The following is a 25,854-nucleotide window of genomic DNA, read 5'->3' as shown; positions in this document are numbered from 1 at the left end:
AAAATCTTGGGATAATGTTCTTCTTTTTCCCCATGTTTGGTGCAGAAATACATGTTCAACTTGGAAGTAGATGTTTTTGGTGCCATACCAAGTTTCCATTTCTATCTTTTCCCTTGCCAGGAGCAGCCAGATTTTCCTTTGCAGAATCAGTCTTCTCCCATTGAGTAGCAGGCATGTAGTTTGAATGGAATTAACCCCATTTCCTGCTCCAGGTGTGGATTCTTAACAGATGTCAATCCATGTGTTAATTTAATCCCTGATGGTTGAGGAACAGTCATTTACATTCAGGTCAGTTAGGACACGTTCATCTGACTTCAGTGGTTGGTTTGGGTTGGTCCAGAATGAAGTTCGGGTGTTTATGCCATGATGAAGGGAAGAAAATCTCTCTCTGTGGCTCTGGATATTGTGATGTGTACATAGGAGATGGGGAATTGCTGCAGCTATTCTAACATGGTGGAAACAGTCAAAGATAAACCAATACATAGAGCAAGACTGAGCCAAGTGAACTGGCAAGAAATTCAGCCACATTCCAAGTCAAACCATGACTGAAGCCCACTGAGTACAACTGGACTAATAGTTGTTAGCTGGGAGATATGGGTGAGCTATTTTTGTCTTGTTTTGTTTTGTTTTAATTTAAATAAAGTTTATTTATTTTGCCACTTATTTTGGCATATTTATATAAATTTCTTCATTGTTTGTCTAGGCTTTTGTTACTTGAAACGGATAGCATCCAAACTGATAGAACCACTTTCACTTTTCTTTCTTTTTCTTTTCTTTTCTTTTCTTTTCTTTCTTTCTTTCTTTCTTTCTTTCTTTCTTTCTTTCTTTTTTTTTTTTTTTTTTTAGAGAGGGAGAGAGAGGGCATGCACGCACAAGCATAGGGGGAGGGGCAGAGGGAGAGCAGAAGAGAGCATCTCAAGCTGGCTGTACGCCTAGTGTGAAGCCCAATAAGGGGCTCCATTTCATGACCCTGAGATTGTAACATGAGCTGAAATCAAGAGTCAGTTGCTTAACCAACTTAGCCACCTAGGTGCCCCTCTCACTTTTATTTCTAAATTTAACTTTTGTTTTCTTTTACTTGACTTAGAAATTTCTCCCAAATTTCTTTTTTTCAAAGATATCTTCTATGTTTAATTTTGTCCTTGGAATAACATTAGTTTTAAAAATTCATTTAAATTTGTTTCTAGATTTCTCTAGCTTCTTAATCTTTCCTTCCTTGAAACTCAGTTCTCTTGAAATACTTTTCATGAGGTCCGTTTATTAATGGACCAGTTACAAGGTCACCAGTTAAAAGGTCACCAGTTACAAAGTCATTTCATAACTTCACATTGCAAATTAATTAGTTCCTGCCAATAAGTTGTAAATATAATCTAGATAGTCTTGTCAATAAGCTGCAGATATAATACGGCTTTGCCTCCATTCAGACCACAAAACCACGTAATGTTAGTGGTGGAAGGAACCTTAGAGGTCATCTAATTCAACTTAACTATTTTACAGATGGGAAAATTGAGGCCCAAAGAAATTAAGTGATCTGCCTAAGGTCACACAGTTAATGGTAGGTCTCTTGTGATTCCTGACTCTTTCCATTAAATCATGCCTCCTCATGTGCAATGAAGCCTACCAAAATTAAATAAATAAAACACAGTATTTCGGGAGAGTAGTATGATTCCATAATGTCTGGTACAATCACTGTGTACCATAAAAAGGGCACCGAATTGAATTGAATTGATTTTTAAGTCTCAGTGGAAATTAATTTTCTATAGTTAAAATTCTGTTTGAACTTTGACAGTCACTGAAGATTAATTTTTAATACATTTTGAATCGTAAAATTGACTTCTTAATGTTAGAAAAATTCATTGAAGATACACGTGGATTGTTTTATTAAACAACAGAAATTTTAGTTACGAAAGAAATAATTTCTGGTTGACTTTTCTTTCCCTACTCTAAGACAGTTATATTTAAATATTAAAATTTTTTTGCATGCCTCCTATAAAACAGATAGACATTTCTCTTTGTTCTCATCTGTAGCATAGCTCCTAAAACCTCTCTGGTCATCAGGATTAGCCTCGGAGCTTTCTAAAGTTACAGCTACCTCCGGAACCAAAACCTCAGAACAGGGGCTCAGACATTTGTATTGTTTTGAAAGCTCCTCTGGTGATTCTGCTCATTGGCCAAGTACAGGAAGCACAGCTCTATAGCATTCTATAAAATATGTATCTACAAATGTTTTATTTAAAAAAAAAAATCCACCAAACACACACACTGTTTCTGTGAATAATGGATGATGGCTGCAATAGTTATCAATATAAATAGTCACATCTTCTGTGTTGGTGAAAATACACATGCAAATGAAAGCCAAATTTTATTGACTCTAAGATGGCACTGAGTGTAAAATGCATCATTATTTATGTACCACTAGGGGAGAAAAGGTTATTAATTAAGCTGACATGCTATCCATTGTAAGATGCCTTGTGATTTCAGAGGTGATAAAAACATACACCTTGAAAGTGATGAAGTGCAGTTAATTTCTACTCTTACAATTGGAGTTATAATGATGCATGTCAGATTGAAAGTGAGTAAAAGAGGGAGATTAACTTCTACAATATAAGGAAAAGAAGAAATCATATTAATGATCCTAGCAATGCTAAGATCTTTGGACCTTACATGCATCTACTTCTCAGGTTTTTCTGATAACTAGAAATCTAAGTTCCCATGATGTCTTGGGAGCTTTGGATAAATTGGTAAGAGTATGGGGCCCTAGAGGTCTGTAGATGTGACTTTGATGCATACCACCCATACACCTGCTCACACACACACACACACACACACACACACACGCACGCACCTCTCAAGTCACCAAAAAACAAAAGCAAATACATTCATATATATATATATATATATATATATATATATATATATATATATATAAAGAAATCTCACATGGGTGGTATTCAATTGTTGTTGTGTATTGAGGTGGGAAAATCTAATTTTACTTTCACATCGTTGCTTGGACCAAAACTGTAGTTGTATTTCCTGTCTAGCTACTCAACTTGGCTCCTATATGTAACTGCAAGAGTGTTTTTACTTTGTCTTGTTTTAAAAAGGTTGGTAGGGGGAGGCCAAGATTTAACTGAAGGTTTTGGTTTCAGTAGGTGAGTAGTTACTGAAAAATATAGACTAAGCTTACATTCTAGCTAAAGCAAACCTCTTGTCCATTCTCCTCCCTTGATATTCATGAATAACGATGGATTTGTCTCTTTTTTGGTTTCAAAACTACGTATGCTGATTTCAACAATATAATATCCTTTCTTATTTATAATATTAATTTTGTATATTTTAGCATTCTGTCCTGGCTGTTTTGCTAACTTGCTTTCCTTGGATACTAAGTGTACTGCCTTCCTTTATGTGGTTGGTTTTCCAGAGTGTAGAGACTTTGGATTGTGCATTCATCTTTATCACGTGAGAGACCTTATTAGCTTGTCTGGAGCATCTACATGTAGTCTCTTCGGGAGAAAGTGGCGATTGCTGCTGCAGCTTGCATGCCAGGCTGTTTATAGGGAGAAAGGGGCAGGCGCAAGATATACCACTGCACAGTGGCTGTTCTCATGATCTTGAGCGATCCCCCTTCAATCCGGGTGCGGATTTTCATTGTTCAGTTGGAGGCAGACTTCCTGTTTAGGTTTTGTAGTCCAAGGTAGGTAGATGAATACAGTTCCATGTGCACTTCTGCTCCTTACTACTGAACTTCAAATAATGATCCTATTTGATGCTGGGGCCCCAACAATGCTCCCTGTTTCTGTGTTCCCTACACATTAGGACTTCCCTACACATATCCAGACCCATAGTTTTTCTGTTCAATGTGATCTCATCTGCTTTCCAACGTTCGTCATAGGTTCTGGTCATCTAAGTTCCATACCCTGTTTTCAAGTACAGTTATGTATTTATGCATGCGTATGTGTACTTTCAGAGGTTCGGTGAAAGGAAGGTTGTATGTCAGTTTGCTCTCTTTTCACCTCTTTGCTCCATATTGCAGGGAACTATAGTTTCTAGATTCCTTTGTCTATTTCTGGGTCACTTTACTAATAAGAGACACTGGTAAAATATTTGAAAGTTTAGAGGACGGATAAATCCGTTTCTTCCTCTTCTCTCTGTTTCTTTTGGCATTTCTAACAAAAATTCTGTTTTCCCTGCAGCTTTGGTACCCACTTACCCCTTTCTTTTCGGATCCCAGACCATGGCTAGCCCCACAGCTAGATGGCCCCACCTTCTCAGCTCTGTTACCACAGTCTAGAAATAGCAGTTTCCTGCTCCTGTATATGTTTTATTTCTCTCATTGCCTTCTGTTTTCCTTTTCTGCATTTCCATTATGTGGTAACCAATCTCGAGTATTAAATGCCATTCATTTAAAAGATCTAGAATGGTTTTTCTTGATAGTCCCTCAATGATACAAAGTAAAAGACTAAAGCATGTTCTCAATCCACCATCTTGAAATGAACATCTAGAAATATTAGTATATTTTAAGAGCACAGGGTTTTTTGTTTGTTTGTTTTTAAGTAGGCAGAGACCAACGCAGGGTTTGAACTCATGACCCTGAGATCCAGACTGGAGCTGAGATCAAGAGTCGAAAACTTAATTGACTGAACCACCCATGCACCCCAAGAGCACAGTTTAAATGCAATTTTAAATCATGTAAGAAACCATGGACCTCTTCTCTGTTCTGAGTCCGGAAGTCCTTAGCTAAGTAATCTGACAGAACAGTTGGGACTCCTCCAGCCTTACACGGTTGTCCATTTTCCAGCGTACCTGCAGTAGTGCCTTAGTGATAGTGATTATTATTTCTCTAATACTGTTTATTTTAGTTTTTATATTTGTCTAAATAAACCATTTTCAACTTGCACTGCACCCACTTTATGTTCAAAAGAATTTCGATGTCAGAATTCAGCTTCCCTTCAGTGCCATCATGCTTGATATGAAAGCCGTTGCTTCAGCCACCAAGAGCCTTGAATTATCTGCATATTTTAATTGATTTGGCAAGCCCTTTTACCTGTGTTTGTTGTCTGTTTAACCCAAGAAATCAAAATCCTTGTATTTTCTTTGTTCAAAAGAGCATTCCTTCCTTACATTCTCCTTGTCTCATGGCAGACAAGAAAGCCAGTTATCAAGGAGCTACTGGTACGCAAGCCATATTTCTCTAAGGCCATTTGCCTCTTAAGAATCATCTGCTAGGGGCGCCTGGGTGGCACAGCGGTTAAGCGTCTGCCTTCGGCTCAGGGCGTGATCCCGACGTTCTGGGATCGAGCCCCACATCGGGCTCCTCCGCTGGGAGCCTGCTTCTTCCTCTCCCACTCCCCCTGCTTGTGTTCCCTCTCTCGCTGGCTGTCTCTATCTCTGTCGAATAAATAAGTAAAATCTTAAAAAAAAAAAAAAAGAATCATCTGCTATGCTGTATTTATACTTTGTATAAAATGATTCAAGAGTATTCACTAACTAGTTCAGCATGATATTTTTTAACTAGAGCCTTTTGAGCGACCTCTTTTTTTCTTATGACTGTTTACATTTTTGAACTAAACACAAGAGCTTTAAGTCATCCAGGTGATGGTTTTGTTCACAGACATTTGTAATGAAAGCTAATCAATTTTAAAGTGATATTTCATATACGGATACATCTTGTACTATGAAGTATAAACATTCGTTATAATTAAATATGAAAACTAAAACTTTTCAGTTTGGATCTTTCTTCTCTAAATTCAAAAATAGCTTCAGATTTTTTTAAAGGCGCTGAGAAATGGCAGTTCAATAGCCACATAGAAACTTTGAAAAATAACCTATGACAAAGTAACTTCCAAACACAGAATTTCCTTAGGGTATTAAGAGGTCCATCACTTCTTTGTCAAATCACCAAGTCACAAAAACGTGTTGGTTTACTCAGTCTAGAAGATTCCACATTGCTAGACCCTTTGAAAATGGCCGAAGAACGGCTAAAAGTCAACAAGAAAAGGTTTAATTGATGTTCTGGAATTTCTTCATTCTACACAGACGCTTCTTCATTCTACACAATCTCACCCAGTAACAGTTTCACCTACTGGTCTCACTGAAGCAAGAGAGGTCATGTGCTTTATCTCAGATATTTGTTCTGATGGGAAAAGTCTCATTTTTACAAGAAGCTAAAAGAAGGCACCATGGGATTTCAATGCCTTTATGACCAAGACTCTCTACCAAAGAAGTGGGCAATGTATATCACTTCTGTAGTGATCTATTTGCCCTTCCCCAGCTTTCCATCTGGAACTACCATTTTTAAGCAATCACCACAAATATGTGAAGGGCCAAACTGGCAGGCTGTGCAAGCACTTATGCTTCAGAAAATTCTACTACTCATGGCAAGACTGGATTCTGCAGGGACAGCCAATGCGGGCACATTTAGCATCGGCGTTTAGCCCCGGCGCCCTCCTCCTTCCCGCCTGAGTTTCTGCACCACATATGCTTTAATCATTCCAGCCCACTGATTCATTGAAAAATAAACACTGAGGTGATAATTAATTAGAAAGCCTGCATATTCCTCTCGTACAACAAGTTAAGTGTTTCTTCCTGCCAGAAATTGGCTTTCAGGAAAGGAGGTGTGTAATGTCCTTATGTTTTGTGTTTACATTGGTTCGTTTTTCATCAGATTCTCCAAGCTTTGATACCTGTGGCTTAATATTCATAACATTTTGCTTGGATTTTCAACTTTATTCAAAAGCCATATAACTTCCACAACCAGTTGAGACAAACCAGATGAAAGATTTCAACCACATCCACTCACCAAACCAATTTGTTGCTGTTTTCTTAGGTTTCTGATTCCCCATCTGTGTGGCTTGGTTCGTGTGAGGCCTGATTCAGAAATGGGTGGGAAAAAATTGCCTAGCTGAAGGAGTGTTAATCATTTCCACTTAATAGAGGGAACGTTTTTATTGCTACTTTACTGATGGAAGCTTTCCCCCAAGGCAAGAAACAATAACAAAGTCTCAAAAGAATTCTAATGTGTCTGGGAAATAACTATCCCCAAGAAATGTTTATTGAACACCCTCGGGGTGCGGGGAGTGTCGGGCTGGTACTCCTCTGGAAGTAAGCCTCAGGTTAGGAAAGACTGAGCACTGAACTTGGGCTCAGAGGTTCTGAGTTCTAGTTCTGGTCTGCCATTGATCAGCTGTGACCCTGGAGAAGACCAATCATCATTTATTGAACATCTCAAATTTGCCAGGCATTTTACATTCATTTCTTAAAAAGTCAATAATGCTACAGCAATTAATTAAACTTTCATTTTATGGATTAAAACGCAATAGGGCACAGAGAGTTTCAGTGACCTGCTCAAGTACTAACTCAAGTACTCAAGTACTTATGGCAAGCTAGCAACTTGCAGAGCCAGGAACTAGGCCCCGAGTTTTATTTTTCAGGCTCCAAAGCCTACTGCCATTTCACTATACTATGAGAAGTAATTTTCCTTTTCTGGGTTTTAGTTTTGATTTATTTTAATCTGAAAAACAAGACAATTGGGCAAAACTTTAAAAAACTCCTTTGAACTTGGATACCCTATGATCCTATAATTGAGCCTAAGCCTTAAACTTGTAGAGATTATAGTTTGGTTCAGTTCAGCCCAAACAATACACATATTTATAAAATGAAGTTGAGCAGCATTGGGTGGGAGGTGGTATGAGATTAAGGGTCTGGTATTAATCTGGGAAAGCTTCCGGCCTAAAGGGTTTTCATCTGGTAGAGGCAGGAAGAGACAGGATGAAGGGTGGCAGATGGGAGGAGGCCAGCTCCGGCCTCAGAGGGTCTCTGGGAAAACACTACTGGGGAGGATTCAAAGTGAGAGACCATTAGCAGGTCTGGCTGGCTGAATGACAGGCTCTGTGGATCAAGGTACCCGTGCTGAGGAAAATGAAAATGGACCCTTCACTGAGTATTCTTGCCTTCATGGGAATTCAATAAGCGTTATTGACTGGCTGAGGTGAACTGAATTGCAGAATTGCTTTGAAGCCCACGGTTACAAGCTATAATTGAGAAACTGTCAAGAAATTCAAATTCATGGAAAACCAAGAAAGAATAATGTTTCCACCTTTTAGAGCTTGCCAAAATATAAAGTTTCCTTTCTGCTGTTAATTTCCTCCCTCTTCTAATTCATTTTGTAAAACTTTTCCATCAAGGAGAAGTCTATTTTGTAACTATGCGTAATTAATAATTAGTATCCTTCTTTTCAGAATCTTCAAAATGTTAGCAAATGTTAACAATTGCAACTTTTCTAGTAACTTGGGAGGAAAAGGGTACTCGTTGTAAATAAGGCTCTATTTTTCTCCCTGATAAACAGGAATGCTATTAAGAATGGAATTCTAATATCCACAAGATCATTAACTACAAAATAACCACAAATAAATGCAGGCTGAGAACAAGAGCTGAACTCTTTATAGCGAATATTTCTAGTTCTCTTCCTCTAACACAGCATTAATGACTAGTTCTTAGGAGTGCCCTGAAAGATGCAGTCTTTAAACCTGTACAAAACAATCACTGTGTGCCTGGCCGCTTTTGCTAGTCACTTTACATATACGATCTTTAAACCTCAAAGCAATTCTTTAAGATAGAGGACACTTCAGAACTGAGTGGTTCAGTGAGATGCCCAGGATGGGAAAGCCAGGGTGGCCACACGGGTCTGTTTGACCTCAGTCCCTTGTTCTTTCCTCTCTGTGCTGTGCAGAAGGCGTGTATGGACCAACAGGCTCCTGTGCTTGTCCTCTAACCAAAGGCATTATTTCCGGGTGTCTTTAGGTTCGTCCTTTACAGAATCACGTGAAATGTGCCATAAACCTCAGCTGCTCCTAAATATTTCCCTCAACTGGGGTCTGGAAGGGAATTTTCAATTTTGAAGTTAATGGATGAAACTTTAAAGAAGGAGAATCGGTGTGAAGGTTTACCAGAAAGTTAAGCTTACTGTTTAAAAGGACCTCTGTCAAAGAATAAAGGCAGACCTTAGGATGAGTTAGATCCTCCTACATTCTCACACAGATTAATAATTGTCTCGTAAATAGGGCACAGCATGTAGGTACTAAATTGCTCCAAGTGAATTCTGTTTCTACCAAAGTCAAACAATGACATGGGGCAGCATGAAAATCAAATCCATCTGCATTTAAACATATATGCCTATTGCAAACATAAATGGGTATATTTATATAGTAATTATAGTATATAGTATGTTATTATACTAGTATATAGTATATTAGATTGTTTTCATATGATGATTTTTCATTAATAAAATTCATCGACAATTTGACTTTCTTTTTTTTTTTTTTTTTTAAGATTTTATTTATTCATTTTGCCAGAGAGAGAGACATGGATAAAGAGAAAAGGAGCAAGCAGGGGGATTGGCAGGCAGAGGGAGAAGCAGGGTCCATGCTGAGCAGGGAGCCTGACATGGGGCTCCCTCCCAGGACCCTGGGATCATGACCTGAGCTGAAGGCAGATGCTTAACTGACTGAGCCACCCAGGCGTCCCTCAAAGTTTGACTTTCTAAGGAAAACCTGATGATTGACAATCCTCTAGTTCATCCAGGTTAAGTAGGTCTAAATACTAGTTTGCCCTTCTCAAATGATCCATATAATATACATCATAAGAAATTCAGAGTGTATTTAAGTAAAGGAACACGAGATCTCAGAAATCACAGTAATGTTCAGAATAGTGTTCACTTTGTTTTAGCAAAGAAAAACTTATAGATGCAATGGAGAAGGTAAGCAGCAACCAAAGCTAAGAAAACAAAGTTAATTGCATCCCATGAAGAAATTGGGAAAACATGGGGAACAATCTTGATCTCCAGATTTTGATTCCATTGAAATTCATTGGATATTTTCACATTTTGAATCTGTGAGTCTATGAAAGGTGTGCCCTTGTTCTTAAGGCAGAGTGAAGTGCAAAGGAAGGAGGCAAAGGTAAACAGATGTGGTTGGCCCATGAACTTAGAGCTAACTAGAACTTTTTCAAGTCAAAACAAATGTGTAAACTAAGAAATATTTTTGGTAAATGCCACCAACCTGACTATCCCGACAGGCACTCAAAAGGCCTCAGCTACAAAATTGCCATGAAAATGTTGGGTATTTGGAGATTAAGTAGCCTTGGTTAGCAGGTAGTATTTGGAGCAAGAACACCCCAAAAATAGCCACCCCAAAAGCAGTCAGAAGTCTTTTGGTTTTCATCAGAACTTTTTTTTTTTTATTCAAGTACTTACTGTGACTACTAAAATAGTAAGTCTTTTGCTCAAAGTAGAAAACAGTCATTGTTTTATTGATTTCAAGTCTTTATGATTAATATGTTATCCTCTTTCTATGGTCCTACTAGTAAACTTTGTATGTTCCTTTTTTGTAAATTCTTGAAAGAAGATAACATTTAATAAAGACAATTTTTAAATTTCTTGAGATGTACATAGACTCTTTTTCAGTCCTTTCCTTCTTTTTCTTGCTTTTTTTAAAAAACATGGCACAAAATTAAGACTCGAGGATTTTTTTTTTTCACATTCCAAATTTAGTTAGAAAACCTTACTCCTTATATACAGTAATTCAATATCATTTTAGAGCTGTTTTCCTGCAGAGGATTGGCAGTATTGGTGTGAGACTTTGAAATTTTCTGGCACATCAAACACTCTCAGCCTTTCTTTTCAGGGAAAGAATAATGCCTGTGGAAATATTTCACTACAGTTTTATTAAGGAAGCTAGTGATAAATATTATTATTTTGTATCACTGAGGGAGATAACTATATGCCTTGACCTATTGGCTCACTCTTCTGAAAACTTGTAACATATATTTTGCTCATGTTTTAAATCGTATGCTAGCAAACAGACTGGCCTAGTCATTGCAATGGATAATCTTTAGGATACAGACCACAATTCACAGAAGTAACTGCCATGAGTGTCTGGTATCTGAATTATCATTAATCTCATCAGTAGCATTATCTTTGATTACAAAGTAAAAACCAAGCTTTCATTTTATGGTGCTGAATTAGGCACCACACCATCAAGCCCAAAAGACACGGTCTCTTCCTTTTATAAGCTTCAAAAATAAAACGGATTTTATCTTCATGTCACCACATATAACGTATGTTAATTCCATCAGCGTGATTTAAGTCCTGATTACTTTCACTTTTTAAAATTTCACTTCCAGTGTAGTGAACAGACACTGTTATGTTAGTTTCACATGTACAATATAGTGATTCACCAACTCTATACAATACTCAGTGCTCATCATGAGTGTACTCTCTTGATCCCCTTCATCGATTTCACCCATCTCCCCACTCACCTTCCCTCTAGTAACCATCTAGTTTTTCTCTACAGTTAAGAGTCTGTTTTTTGTTCTGTCTTTTCCCCCCTTGTTCATTTGTTTTGTTTCTTAAATTCCACATAAGAGTGAAATCATAGGTATTTGTCTTTCTCTGAGTGACTCATTTTGCTTAGCATTATACTCTCTAGATCCATCCATGTTGTTGCAAATAGCAAGATTTCATTCTTTTTTATGAGATGTATGAGGTGGTATCTTTCTTTATTCATCTATTGATGGATACTTGGATTGCTTCTGTAATTTGGCTATTGTAAATAATGCTACAGTAAACACTGGGGTGCATATATCCCTTCAAATTGGTATTTTCATATTCTTTGGGTAAATGCCCAGTGCTGTGATTACTAGATCACAGAGTAGTTCCCTTTTTTAATATCTTGAGGAACCTGCCTACTATCTTCCATAGTGGCCGCACCAGGTTCCAGTGCCCCGGCGGTGCATGGTAGTTCTTTTTTTCCACATCCTCACCAATACTTGTGGTTTCTTGATTAAGTCCTGATTTCTAATCTGTGTTAGTATAAAACAAAAACGAAAATTGTGTTGACAAGAATTCCTTTCAGGGAGGACACTGAAGGTCTTCAGAAAAAAATTCACAGACATTTGAAGTTAAAGGTACAAGTAAGACTGCTCTTCAAACTGTTTTGCCAGACAAAATGGAAAAATTTCCTGGTCCTATCAGAGAGTATGTGTAGAAAGGAGTGGAATTAAATGCTGATGAAAGGAGAGAAGAAACAAAAAAGATGACACAAAGCTGCCCCTCCACAGTGAGACCCAATTCCCTAAGATCTTCAGTGAATTTATTCACTTGTTTATTTACTTATTAAAACAGGTGCTAAGGACTGTAGGCTTTCACAGAGAAGTGAAGTGGGAACATACCTCAATATCCATAAAAGCCATGTGCAAAAAGCCCACAGCAAATATCTTTCTCAACAGGGAAGAACTGAGAGCTTTTCCCCTAAGGTCAGGAACATGACAGGGATGTCCACTCTCACCACTGTTGTTCAACATAGTATATTTTCCTAGCCTCACCAATTAGACAACAAAAAGAAATAAATGGCATCCAAATAGGCAAAGAAGTCAAACTCTCACTCTTCACAGATGACATGATACTCTACGTGGAAAACCCAAAAGACTCTACCCCAAAATTACTAGAACTCATACAGGAATTCAGCAAAGTTGCAGGATATAAAATCAGTGCAAAGAAATCAGTTGCATTCCTATACACTAACAATGAGACAGAAGAAAGAGAAATTAAGGAGTTGATCTCATTTACAATCACAGCAAAAACTGTAAGATACCTAGGAATAAATCCATCCAGAGTCAAAGGATCTATACTCTGAAAGCTATAGAACACTCATGAAATAAATCGAGAAAGACAAAAAGAAATGGAGAAACAGTCCATGCTTATGGATTGTAAGAACAAATATTGTTAAAATGTCTATGCTACCCAGAGCAATCTATACTCAATACAATCCCTGTCAAATTACCATCAACTTTTTTCACAGAGCTGGGACAAATAATCATAAAATTTGTATGGAACCAGAAAAGACCCCGAATAGCCAAAGGAATGTTGAAAAGGAAAACCAAAGCTGGTGGCATCACAATTCTGGACTTCCAGCTCTATTACAAAGCCATAATCATCAAGACAGTATGGTACTGGCACAAAAACAGACACACAGATCAATGGAACAGAATAGAGAACCCAGAAATGGACCCTCAACTCTATGGTCACCTAATCTTCAACAAAGCAAGAAGGAATATCCAATGGAAAAAAGAGAGTCTCTTCAACAAATGGTGCTGGGAAAATTGGACAGCCACATGTAGAACAATGAAACTGGACCATTTTCTTACAGCATACAAACAAATAAATTCAAAATAGGTGAAAGACCTCAATGTGAGACAGGAATCTATCAAAATCCTAGAGGAGAACACAGGTGGCAACCTCTTCAAACTCGTCCACAGCAACTCCTTGCTAGACACATCTCCAAAGGCAAAGGAAACAAAGGCAAAAATGAACTACTGGGACTTCCTCCAGATAAAAAGCTTTGCATAGCAAAGGAAAGAGTCAACAAAATCAAAAGACAACCCACAGAATGGGAGAAGATATTTGCAAATGTCTTATCAGATAAAGGGCTAGTATCCAAAATCTATAAAGAACTTATCAAACTCAACACCCAAAGAACAAATAATCCAGTCAAGAAATGGGCAGAAGACATGAACAGACATTTCTCCAAAGAAAGGTCACAAATGGCCAACAGACACATGAAAAAAATGTTCAGCATCACTCAACATCAGGCAAATGTAAATCAAAACCACAATGAGGTACCATCTCACACTTGTCAGAATGGCTAAAATTAACAAGTTAGGAAATGGCAGATGTTGGTGAGGATGTGGAGAAAGGGGCATCTTCTTATTCTGTTGGTGGGAATGCAAGCCACTCTGGAAAATAGTGTGGAGGTTCCTCAAAAAGTTAGGACAGAAAGAAGTGGACAGAAAGAAGAGAAAGTAAGGTATAGATTTTAGGAGATTTGAGTCAAGTTTTAGTAATATTTCAAGAGGAAAAGGGGCCCCAAATGGAGTTATGTTACATAAGGTTTTTCCAGACTTTTCTTGACATAGCACAGTGAGAGTCTCAAGCATAATAGTCTAATATATGGAAAATTATCTCTTGAGAGACAATATTCATTGCTGTTTTCCTTAGCTAAAAAGTTTGTATTAACCTTTTTCCTGAATATTTTTATATTATAGACTTATCTTTTATGCCTATAATTCTGTGTATTCTTCTCATAGCTGAGTTGGCTATGGAAAAATAGAGGTATTCCAAGTAACCTATTGTGCACAGGTTTCAAAATAAGTTACCTCTATCAAAGGTTTAGAATTTGCCAAGAATTATGTATCTTAAATGTATAAAGATGAAGTAAATAATAAATTGTCTTTATGCTATTATCACATGATAGTCCTACTTTAGCTGACAAAAAAGGAGTATTTGTCACCCTTTTTGATTCATATGGAAAAATTAGTCTTGAATTAGGCATATTATTCAAAGTGACCAGGAATGCTTCTTTGGCATAGGTGATGATTTAAAGAAACTGAGAAAAGCATCATAGAATAGCTGGCATGAGATACAGAACTTGGATGATGGGACTGCAGTAGGCAGAAATTAGAAGGTATCATTTCATAAAGAGGGAAGGAAGACATGAAAACGAGAAATCAGAGTATGTTTGGTGAAGAGCCTATGGTTCCATTCATCTGAAGGATGAGGTACAGAAGTCAGCTTTAGGAGACAGCTCTTGGCATAAGTGTTGATGTTCTCATGATGGGACAGTGGTCAGGCTCCTGCAATGAGCTTTTTATGTGGTGGGCATTGACAAGTGGAAACCAAAAAGGGAGAAGCTAGAGGATGCCAAGTGTTGACTACCACTGGCAAATGGGTGGACCAAAATTATTGATGTATGACTGTTGCCAGTCCTCCCCATCCACTTACTGGCTCTGACAATTCTATACCATTTCTTCCTTCTCTCCACCTGTGTAGGAGGGACCTGCCTTGTCAGCTCTGTTTTTTGATTCTCATAGTCAAGAATGAAAAATGAAAAGATGCTCAATATCACTTATCATCAGAGAAGTACAAATCAAAACCATGATGAGATACCACCTCACACCTGTCAGCATGGCAAAAATTAACACAGGAAACAACACCTGCTGGCAAGGATGCAGAGAAAGGGAGACCCTCTTACAGTGTTGGTGGGAATGCAAACTGGTACAGGCACTCTGGAAAACAGTATGGAGGTTCCTCAAATAGTTAAAGATAGAAATACCCTATGATCCAATAATTGCACTACTGGGTATTTACCCAAAGGATACAAAAATACGGATTTGAAGTGGCACATGCACCCCAATGGTTATCGCCACATTATCAACAATAGCCAACTTATGGAAAGAACCTAAAAGTCCATCAACTGATGACTAGATAAGGAAGAGGTGATATATATACACAATGGAATATTACTCAGCCATGAAAAAGAATGAAATCTTGCCATTTGCAATGGTGTGGATGGAGCTAGAGTGTATTATGCTAAGGGAAATAAGTCAGTCGGAGAAAGACAGATACCATATGATTCACTTATACGTGGAACTTAAGAAATGAAATGGATGAATGCAGGGGGAAAAGGGGAGAGACAAACCATAAAACAGACTCTCAACTATAGAGAACAAACTGAGGGTTGCTGGAGGGGAGGTTGGTGGGGGTTGGTTGAATTAGTGATGGGTATTAAGGAGGCTTGTTGAGATAAAGCACTAGTGTTATATGTAAGTGATAAAACACTAAATTCTGTTCCTGAAACCAGTATTACACTATATATATAACTCACTAGAATTTAAATACAAAATTGAAACCAAAAAAAGAAGAAAAAGAATAAAAAATAGACAAAAAATATATAAAGGCAGAAGGCCTGTGCCATTGTTATTAGAATGTAATGGAAGGCAACAATCTTCAGAAAAACCCAATACATAAGATGAAAACAGCTTCCTTCCTTCCTTCCTCCCTCCCTCCCTCCCTCCCTCCCTCCCTCCCTCCCTCCCTCCCTTCCTTCCTTCCCACCTTCCTTTTATAAATCCATAACAAAGTTAGATAGTCAGAACTAGGAGTTTAAGGAATATTCCCTATAGGGGGTAACTCAGTACCATTGTAATTTGGACATAAATATAATTTATATTCATTGATTAATAAGATCAGAGCTTTTAAGGTAGGCATAAAGGACAAACTAGGGAGATTTTGCTAAATTAGACAAGGACTAGGGAGACTTTTAGGACTCCTGAATGAGGTGGTTATGTGATTAGTATCCTTCTCTAGGAAGAATCCTCTAATGGCTTTATTTACGTAAACGAGAGAGGAAAAAAATAGAAGAGAAGTGAAATCAGGTAAAGATATTGCAGTATGCCAGGTGAAAGGTGATGAGGAGGTGTACTAAAAGGTGAGAGTAAGGATAGATAAGAGACGATGCCAAGGTATCTGGAGAGCAAAATCAACAGAACCATCATGAGAAGCAAAGGAAAAGATTTGATAATTTGATGTTTGAGGTTTCGGGAACAGAAGGAATGGAGGTACCATTAACAGAAGAGAGGATGCCAGAGGAAGAGGTGACTTCAGGGTAGAAATAATAAGTTCAGTTTCACATGAGTCGTTTTTGATATGCAGGTGGGACGTCTGGGTTGTCACGTGGACGACTGGAAGTGTAAGCTCTCGGAGGAAAAGTCGGCGTCGGTCGTGCTCCCCTTGGTATCTCTGAAGCGCAGCATTTAGTAGGTGATCAACAAACACAGCTAAATGAATGACAGATGAACGTAAGTCTATTCAGTTCTCTGAATTACTATGATATGCTATTGCAGTTGTTTCCTGCTTCTTTCTCTTTATTTATAGATTCTGAATTTTACATATATATCTTGGATCTCCATGGCCACTGCTTGGTATACATTAGGTCTCAGTACATGTTTGTTGAATTGATAAGTTAGGAGGTATCAACTTTACTTTACAACCCTATTCACCATCCTCATCTCCTTTTCTTTCTGTCCAAATAAGATATAGCTCACGAAATGTCATTTTAACATAAATAAATAAAAACACATACCCATAAAATTTATTTTAAAAAAGAGTGAGAGTAGTATATCATGGGTTTTTCCCATTACTTTGGGAATAACTATAGGTATTTCAACATTTGGCAATTCTGTTTGGGCTAATAGCCTACTTGCAGTCGTCAAAATTTTTAATTTCTTCCAACTACAAAAAGTCTGGAAAAGACCTGGGGCGCCTGGGTGGCTCAGTTGGTTAAGCGTCTGCCTTCGGTGCAGGTCATGATCCCGGGGTCCTGGGATCAAGCCCTGCATCAGGCTCTCTGCTCAGCAGAGAGCCTGCTTCTCCCTCTCCCTCTGTTTCTCCCCCGTCTTGTGTGCTCTTTCTCTGTGTGTGTGTGTGTCAAATAAATAAATAAAATCTTCAAAAAAAAAAAAAAAAAGTCTGGAAAAGACCTTTGGGACACAACTTGGAAATGACTGTTTAAAAGGTAAACATTTTTTAAATTTCCTGAATGGTTGGAGTTCCCCATACTCAGCAGTAACACATGACTCACTTTTGTTCCCAGCACATGCTTTCAGAGCAAATGCAGCCTGCAAACTGAGTATCTCACAAGGCTCCTGCGATACAAGTTTTTCCCAAGGTCCTCTCTCTACCCCTGCAGTGTGGAAGGTCTTTTTAAGGAACGCAGTGTTTCCATTTTGGACAAACTTCTCATCCCATATTCTATCAATATATGAACATTGTATACAGACAGTTCCCAGTTTATGATGGTTCAACTTACCAATGTTTTCCCTTTACGATGGTGTGAAAGTGACGCACATTCAGTAGAAACCATACTTAGAGTTTTGAATTTTGGTCTTTTTCCTGTGCATGTGATGCCATACTCCCAGGTGATGCTGGGCAGGGGCAGAGAGCTGTGGCTCCCAGTTACCCACGCAATCACAAGGGTAACAACTGATACACCTACAACCATTCTGTACCCATACAACTATTTTGTTTTTCACTTCCAGTACAGTATTCAATAAATTACATGAGATACCCAATACTTTATTATAAAATACACTTTGTGTTAGATGATTTTGCCCAACTGTAGGGTAATATCACAAGTTCTAAGCACACTTAAGGATAGGCTGGGCTAAGCTATGATATTTGGTAGGTTGGGTGTATTAAATGCATTTTTGACTTACGATGTTTTCAATTTACAATGGATTTATCAGGATGTAACCCCATCGTAGGTCGAGGAAGATCTGTATATTTACACTGAAAATGTCTCTAAGTTCATTATGGATCATTTACTGGAGCTGTTCCTCCCTCATGAGCACGGTTTAATAGTAAAATATAAAATTAAAAATTTTAGTCTGCAGTGATTTTTCACCCTTTGGGCTGAGATGGCTTCATGAAAGTTAATTTTTTTTAAAAAAAGGCAAACCTTGAAAACAACATCTGGAGTTGAGTTCAGAAATTAGAACCAGATACGCTTCCTTATCCGTATTTCAGTTCACATGATTAGCCTGCCAGAATGGAGAAAGGGAAAAGGTTTACTAATTTATTTTTGTTTTGTTTTTGAAGAAATAATGAAAATATTTTAATGCTCATAGTAGTTATGAGTCTTTTTATAAATAAAGACTGAATATAGTTATCCCTGAATATGTATAAAGAAATACTAAAATTATTATAATTTTTAGATATAGTAAGCATTATTACAATACACATTCAAAGGATTTGCTTAAGGGTTTCCTTAAGTAGCAAGAGCCAAACAGTATAAACTGCTTATAGATTGATTCTAAAACCAGTACGGAGAGAGCAAATAACCATTTGATTCAGCAATGTTACAAGCGTAAGTACACCTCCCATTCATAATGCCATCATGAAAGAGCAAGTAGAGTTCTTGTTTTCTTAAAACTTCAACAGTGATTCATATTATGAAAAGAATAATTAGAGATATGCACAGAATCTTTTGGGAAGGTGATTAATAGAATTCTAAGTCGGTATTTACAATTTACCAGGCACTATGGAACCCACTGTGTGTTACGTTTATAACCTTAAAGTAAACCAAACATATATTTTTCCATATAGCAGATGATAAAATTGAAATCTGCAAATGTAGTATGTTACATAGTTACCTTCATAAAGCCAATAAGTACTAGAACCTAGAACTCCTGTATCTTAGATCAGAGCTTTTTCTTTTTTTTTTTTTAAGATTTTATTTATCTATTTGAGAGAGAGAGAGAGAGAGCGCGCGCGCACACAAGTAGGGGAGAGGGAGAAGCAGGCTCCCCGCTGAGCAGGGAGCCCGCCATGGGACTTGATCCCAGGAGCCTGGGATCATGACCAGAGCCGAAGGCAGACGCTTAACTGGCAGACTGAGCCACCCGGGTGCCCCTAGATCAGAGCTTTTATATTATTACGTGTTATTTTTTTGCATGATGGAAATCCAAAAACCATATCCCTAACTGGCTGGTATTTGGGAGCTAGACTTTAACTGCACTCAGTCCTAGAAAAATCTACCTAATGCTAATGTAAAACATTAGCATTAAAAAATAAACATATTAACATTACACTTGTAGTATCTTTGTGGTAAGGAATCCATTAAACCAGGAACTCATTACTTTGATGGGATATCTTTATTAATGGATTTTTCTAATTGGCTTTGTAAATATGGTTTCATTTTCTACCTTTTCAATTGTTTTACATGTAAATTTCTCCATAATTTTTCCCTTTTATGAAATTCTACAGTCATAAAAATAAGTCTTTTGTTCATTTAAGTGTTGAAAGAGAATTAAACTATCCAAAGCATATGCTACATTAATAAGATTTATTTTCAATTTTTTGAGAGGGGATGAGAAGGTATCTTTTAAAATCTGCTCTACATCTCACAAATGAGAAAATTGAAAGAGTGTTCCTTTCATAATGTAGGGTTCTCTAAGTTTCATGGTAGCACAGCCCTTTGACTATTCTGTTGAGGTTAGTTTCAAAGTCTCATTCTAGTACTAGATTATTTTTTTTAAAGATTTTATTTATTCATTTGACAGAGAGAGAGAGACAGCCAGCAAGAGAGGGAACACAAGCAGGGGGAGTGGGAGAGGAAAAAGGAGGCTCCCAGCGGAGGAGCCTGATGTGGGGCTTGATCCCAGAACGCCGGGATTGCGCCCTGAGCCGAAGGCAGACGCTTAATGACTGAGCCACCCAGGCACCCCTCAAAGTCTCATTCTAGTACTAGATTATTAGGTGCTCCCAATAAACATGAGCCCTGGAACTTTTTTCCCCTTTTTCTAGCCCCCTCCCCAAGTAATGAATAGTCAGTCCTTTCTCTTTATATAGGATTAACAACAACAGTAGCAGCGGCCACGATAATAACAATAAATGTCTCTCATTATAACAATTTCTTATTACCAGGTGTGAAAAAGCAGTAGCCAGGATGAGAAAATCACAAAATAATGATACTGCATACTTGATAGTATATAGTTTGGCTTACTTCTCAAAATCAATGACATAAGCAGTGAAATTTGTCTTCTTTCCCTGCTAAAGAAATAGAATAGGGCTCAGAGAAGATAAATAGGGTGTGCAAGGCCCCATGGACAGTAAATGGCAGAGTCATATTAAGAATCCAGGCATCTCTACTCTGCTGTGAATTTGCAGTGGGTTCACTCTATCGAATTCTCTAATTCTGAAGCTACATTCAGTTTGAATAGCCAGGTGAGACAAGTGTGGGCCAGTCTGGAATTCAAGAGCTCTGAATTCCTGTCTTCACCACATCTAGCCTGATTTAGTACTCTCCAGTAGTGTGACATCATAGTTAAGCATGGGCTCCAGCGGCATCCAGAGCTGGCTTAAGGCCCCAATCCTCCTAATTCCTAGCTCAATGAGCTTCAGCAAGTTAGTTTCTCTAGGCCTCAGTTTCCTCATCTGTAAAACAAAGATTGTTATAAAATGTACATAAGATAACAAATGTAAAATTCTTGGCTGTAATAGAAGTGTTGCATAAATCATTGCTCTCGGCATTTCACATTATGCTGATTTCTCTTCTCTCAGGAATGCTCAACAACTGATAATATGTATATCAAAGTTTTTTGGAGGAAAGAAAATGAAAACCACTATAGGTTTCATCACACATAAAATGCAGAACGCACATGGAAACCTTTCTTCTGCTCACTTACCTTCTACCTCTTAGGCACCTTGGAATTATTGCAAGGTCCTTCAATCCAGATGTATATGAAGCATTTCTTTGAACTGGATAAACAATATGTCTTCTATAGCTATGTGACTCCATCTTTTTGGTCTCTAGTTTTCCAATCTTATAATAAATAAATTTAAAATGTACTAAAAAGCTTTATTAAATTATTTTATGAATTTTCTTGATTAACGAATGGTTAGAGTATCACTATAGTTATAGATGAGGTAGGAAGGCATTGCTTTGTGAAAATATTTGACATCATTCAAAAGGGATAGGAGTCAATGTTAGCTTTCAAACCTCAGTCGACATGAATTTATACATATTTCTAAAATGAGGTGGTCCAATTTGATATTGATTCTTGAAGTTTAGAGGATTCCTTTTTATTTATGGGATGGATCTGTTTCCTTGAATGTATCCCAACAACTACATCAAGATAATGTTTAACTAAATAATCATCATTAGCAATTAATGCCCTGTTTTTTCTGTCTCCTTTTAATTTTGTTATCATCCAAAAATGTAGGATTGAAATATAGTAGTAACAAATATAAAGGTGAGAAACTCGCTCGTAATTCCAAGGGATTCATTCATAAGCAATAGAAAACTCAAAATGGATGAAACATTGGGGAAATTATTGGCTTGCATAGCTGGAAATTTAGTGTTAAGGTGAACTTTGGAGGAGGAATTATCCAATGGTTCTGATTGAATCTCCCTACAGTTCTCTCAGCTCTGTCCCACTCAGGATGCGATCCTTGGAATGGAGCAGGATGGCTTCAGAAGATACAAACCCCACCACAATGAATGACCACAGCCTTGAGGGAAAAAAATAGCTTTCAGAACTTTCTCATAAATGAGAGAAAACTTCCTCAAATCCCCAAGCAAGCTCCCTTTTGTGTGTCTTTGGTTGAAATTGGGTTGCATGCCCACTTGTGTAGCAATGTCTGAGGCAGTAGAGCCATGGTATTGTGACCACCCTACGTCAGTTTTCCCTGTGGTACTTGGCTGTGTAATAGAAGGGTGATGAATAAAACAACATTGGGAATCTCTTGGGGAGGAAAAGTGGAAAATACATACTTCTGTGGAGGCAACCATCAGTGTCCTCTACCTCTTCTAATATCTACCCATTCATTTTTCTAAGACGTATTAACTGAATTTTAAGATCCTAAAACACAAGTACTCCTTCTGATATGCCCTTGGAAGAAAAGTACAAATGTTTTAAGTATTAAATAAATTGGTTTCAGCTATGAAATTCTTACACTGTTGGCAAGCGACCATGTCACATGGCACGGACAAGATTAAACTTTAAGTTTAATGGCTGGGATAAATCCAAGTATAGTAAAACAGGCCTGTGCAAATATGTTTCATGTGCATATAATGGTGGATATGGCCTCTTAAAAATGTAAACCAAAAGATTTCTTGCAAATTAATATTAAACAAGAAATATTAGTTTTCTCAGCTTTGGGATAGGCCTGCAGGAGTGGTATGGTATTAAGATTTCTATAATGGGAGATATTACTATGATCTATGGATTGATTTCAGCCAGTGATCTGTCTAGAACCCAGTAACAAAAAAGAATCTTGCTGGAAATGAGATTTTCCTTACAAGAAGATTTATATACAACTGGTAATGTTCACCACGGTTTTTAAAAAATGAGAAATTAGAATTTTCAGAGCTGTAATGGATCCAAATATAGACTTTCTGGAAATGGTATTTTGGACCTTGATGACTGCATCAAAGTAGGAAATACTCTTTTTATTTTAGAATTTCTTTTTGTTCACTGCCCTATAATTGTTCTTAAAGTGCTTCCCAATCTTTATCCCAAAGAGGAAATTGTACTTTTCTCTAAAACTAATGTTAGTTTGAAAAATAATTGATTTTTTATAGTAGTTGATTATTTAAATATTTAGGGAACAGACACTATCTGCTCAGAAAGAATTATAATGCATAGTTCCTGTCCTTAAAGAATGTAAATTTGAGGGTGTCAATCCAAAGAATATAAGAAATGATTAGAGAGTAAACACTAAAGATAGCGTTTAATTAACCACTACATTGTGACTCAGGACTTATTGATATAGAGAAGCTCAGAGAAGGAAAATCATGTGCTTCAGAGAAATTACAGAATCTTTACCATCACATTAACATCTATTAAACACTCACCATGTACCCAATATATTTAATGATATATCATTTAATCTCACAACAACCCTATAAATTCCAATCATTATCATCAATACTATACAGACAAAGAAATTGAGGCTTAGAGAGATTAACTTGCCCAAAGCTGAAAAGTAGGATTAGGTATTGAGCACATGTAGTCAAATTCTATAGCGTCGTTGCTTGGTTACCAAAGTGTTCTGCCTTCCTGGAATAAAACAAAGTTGAGGAGTACTCTGCAGACTTAGCAGTCCTTAATCAAGGAGGGCAAAGAAGAGTATTTTAGGAAGGGGCACCAGCATGAATGAAGGCATAGGCACTGCAGGGTCCATAGTATATACTGGGACTCTTAAAGAAACTGCCCCGATCGAGGCCAAAGTTTAGACAAGGTCAAAGAGGAAGAAAAGCTTGCACAAATCCAGTGGAGCTGAACTGTAGAGATTAATAAAGGTATTGAGGAGTTTTGCAAAGCGATTGGCTAGTAGAAAGTAACTGCTGAAACTCCTCACCTCTCTTTCTCATCCTCAGCTGTATCTTCAAACTGCAGAGGCCTTGAAATGAATCACTGGAGACCACCCAACATCTCTCAGACACGTAGATTAAACTCGAAAGTGGAGAAGTGTTCTTAATAGCTAAAAGGTTAATACTTTTTAAATCCTGGGTCAGACTACCCCAGGGAGCAAGCCAGAGACATTCTGGTGACCTGGAAATCCCGCTGGCCCCAGGTGACCTCCCAGGGCTGCTCCTAAACATTCCATGCATTTCGCCATCCCCCATCGCCATGGCGGCTTGAAATGGAACGCAGGCTCACATGGGGGCACAGCTAAAATTCTCCTCCTAATTTGAAATGAAAGGAGCTCCAAAATTGAAATAGTTCATATGTGCGTTTTTATAAATATGTGGATAATCTCTGGGAAAAACCATAAAAACTGGTCATTGCAATGGCCTCCGGGAAAGACAGCTGGGTGCTTAGAGGACATTCAAAGAAAGGAGACTTACTTTTCCTTATCAGCCCTTTGTACTTTTTCAATTTAGAAGGCTCTACATGTTTTGATAGGTGCTCAAAAATGTGTATATTGCAAATGACTTAACTTTCTAGTGGACTTTTTGCCTGTCCCATGGTGCATTCAGAGCGTAACTGCCACTTAATCTTTCCCGAAGCACAGTTCCCATCACATGCTACCTCTAGTCCAAAACCTTTTGTGGTTGTCTATCACTAATAATACCTAATTGACAAGGTTTACACAAATTGACTTACTGATATGATTTATATTTCACCCTGCATTTTGAAGTAGGTGACATCTCACACGACAAGTAGGAAAATGGCACGTAGTGAATTTAAAAGGCTTGTTCAGGGCTCCACCACTGACTGGTAGGACTGCTGAGACTTAAGCATGAAATACCTGCCCCTTCCTGTGACATCACGCTGCCTCGCGCTGCCTCTCACACACTGCTTGTTGAATTAAATCAGACTCTTCAGCCTGCCTTTTATCTTTAACCTCCTTTAGAAATTTTCTCATACAAATCCCCAACACCTCTCCTTTGTCCCAGGTAAACTACTTAAACATTAGTTCTTGAACTATTTCTCCCCTTCTATCCCTGTACCTTTCCTCATGTCCTTTCTTCCCCCTGAGAATGGCTCCCCACTTCATTCATCACTTCTGACAATCTTCCATGGCTAACCACAGATGGTCCTCTTTAGAGCAACTTCCTCTCTCTCTTCCAAGGTTCCAGTGTTTCCCTTCTCAGCACTGTATTTGTACCCCTCATAAAACTGCATGGTAATCTTAAATTATAGTTGTATTGGTGTTTGTCCTAACCTGACTGCAAAGCTGTAAACTTTGAGAACAAAGATCATAGCTATCCATGTTCATATTTTCCAAATTTCTAGCAAACTAGTTTTCTCTTATTAAGGGCTCAAAAATATTTGTTTAATTCGGTTTGAGAATTGATTTTCTGGGACACCAGAGGTGCATTGTAAGATGAAGTGGACTTTGGAGAGAACCCAGAAACTTGTTTTACAGCTGCAATCACAAACTCTCTGAAATACAGATGTATTGTGTTAGCACTGGGCTTGTTTCTTTTTGTGATTTAGTTTTTAATTTGAATTACTTGCCAGCATTTAAAATCAGAAGATTTCATGTAAAAATTTGGGTTCCTGGGTTTTCTTGAAAATGGGAAAATCTAACAACACTGAGGCTGCCCTACCACGTGAAAAAGTTGGCTGGAGTTGGTAGTACCCGTTGTCTTTTTTTTTTTTTTTTTAAGATTTTATTTATTTATTTGACACAGAGAGAGAGAGAGCTCACAAGTAGGGGGAGCTGCAGGCAGAGGGGGAGGGAGAAGCAGGCTCCCTGCTGAGCTGGGAATCCGATGCTGGGCTCCATCCCAGAATCCTGGGATCATGACCTGAGCTCAAGGGAGCTGCTTAACCAACTGAGCCACCCAGGCACCCCTACCTGTCCGTTTTTAATGAGGTACAGGCTGCCTGGTGAGCCACAGCGCACCATTCCCTGCTGTCCCACCCCTGGCTGTCTATACCGACCTGTAATACCTGTTGGATGCCATACATTTATATTTGCAATTCCTCCTAGAAATGTTGACCGTTTTT

The 25,854-nt window shown here is 38.0% G+C and overlaps 1 long non-coding RNA gene across 1 annotated transcript in view; it reads left to right on the top strand.

Moving 5' to 3' along the window:
* Positions 1-25,854, top strand: part of LOC148110055 (uncharacterized) — a 504,178-nt gene that overhangs the window by 473,736 nt on the left and 4,588 nt on the right. The window contains exon 4 of the long non-coding RNA XR_015724452.1: positions 16,544-16,689. This is a non-coding gene — a long non-coding RNA (uncharacterized LOC148110055). The remainder of the gene's footprint in view (positions 1-16,543; positions 16,690-25,854) is intronic.

This window comes from Ursus americanus, chromosome 5, assembly GCF_024610735.1.
Source record: "Ursus americanus isolate L20-20 chromosome 5, mUrsAme1.1.p, whole genome shotgun sequence".
NCBI lineage: Eukaryota > Metazoa > Chordata > Mammalia > Carnivora > Ursidae > Ursus > Ursus americanus.
This window is presented reverse-complemented; position numbering and strand designations above follow the sequence as displayed.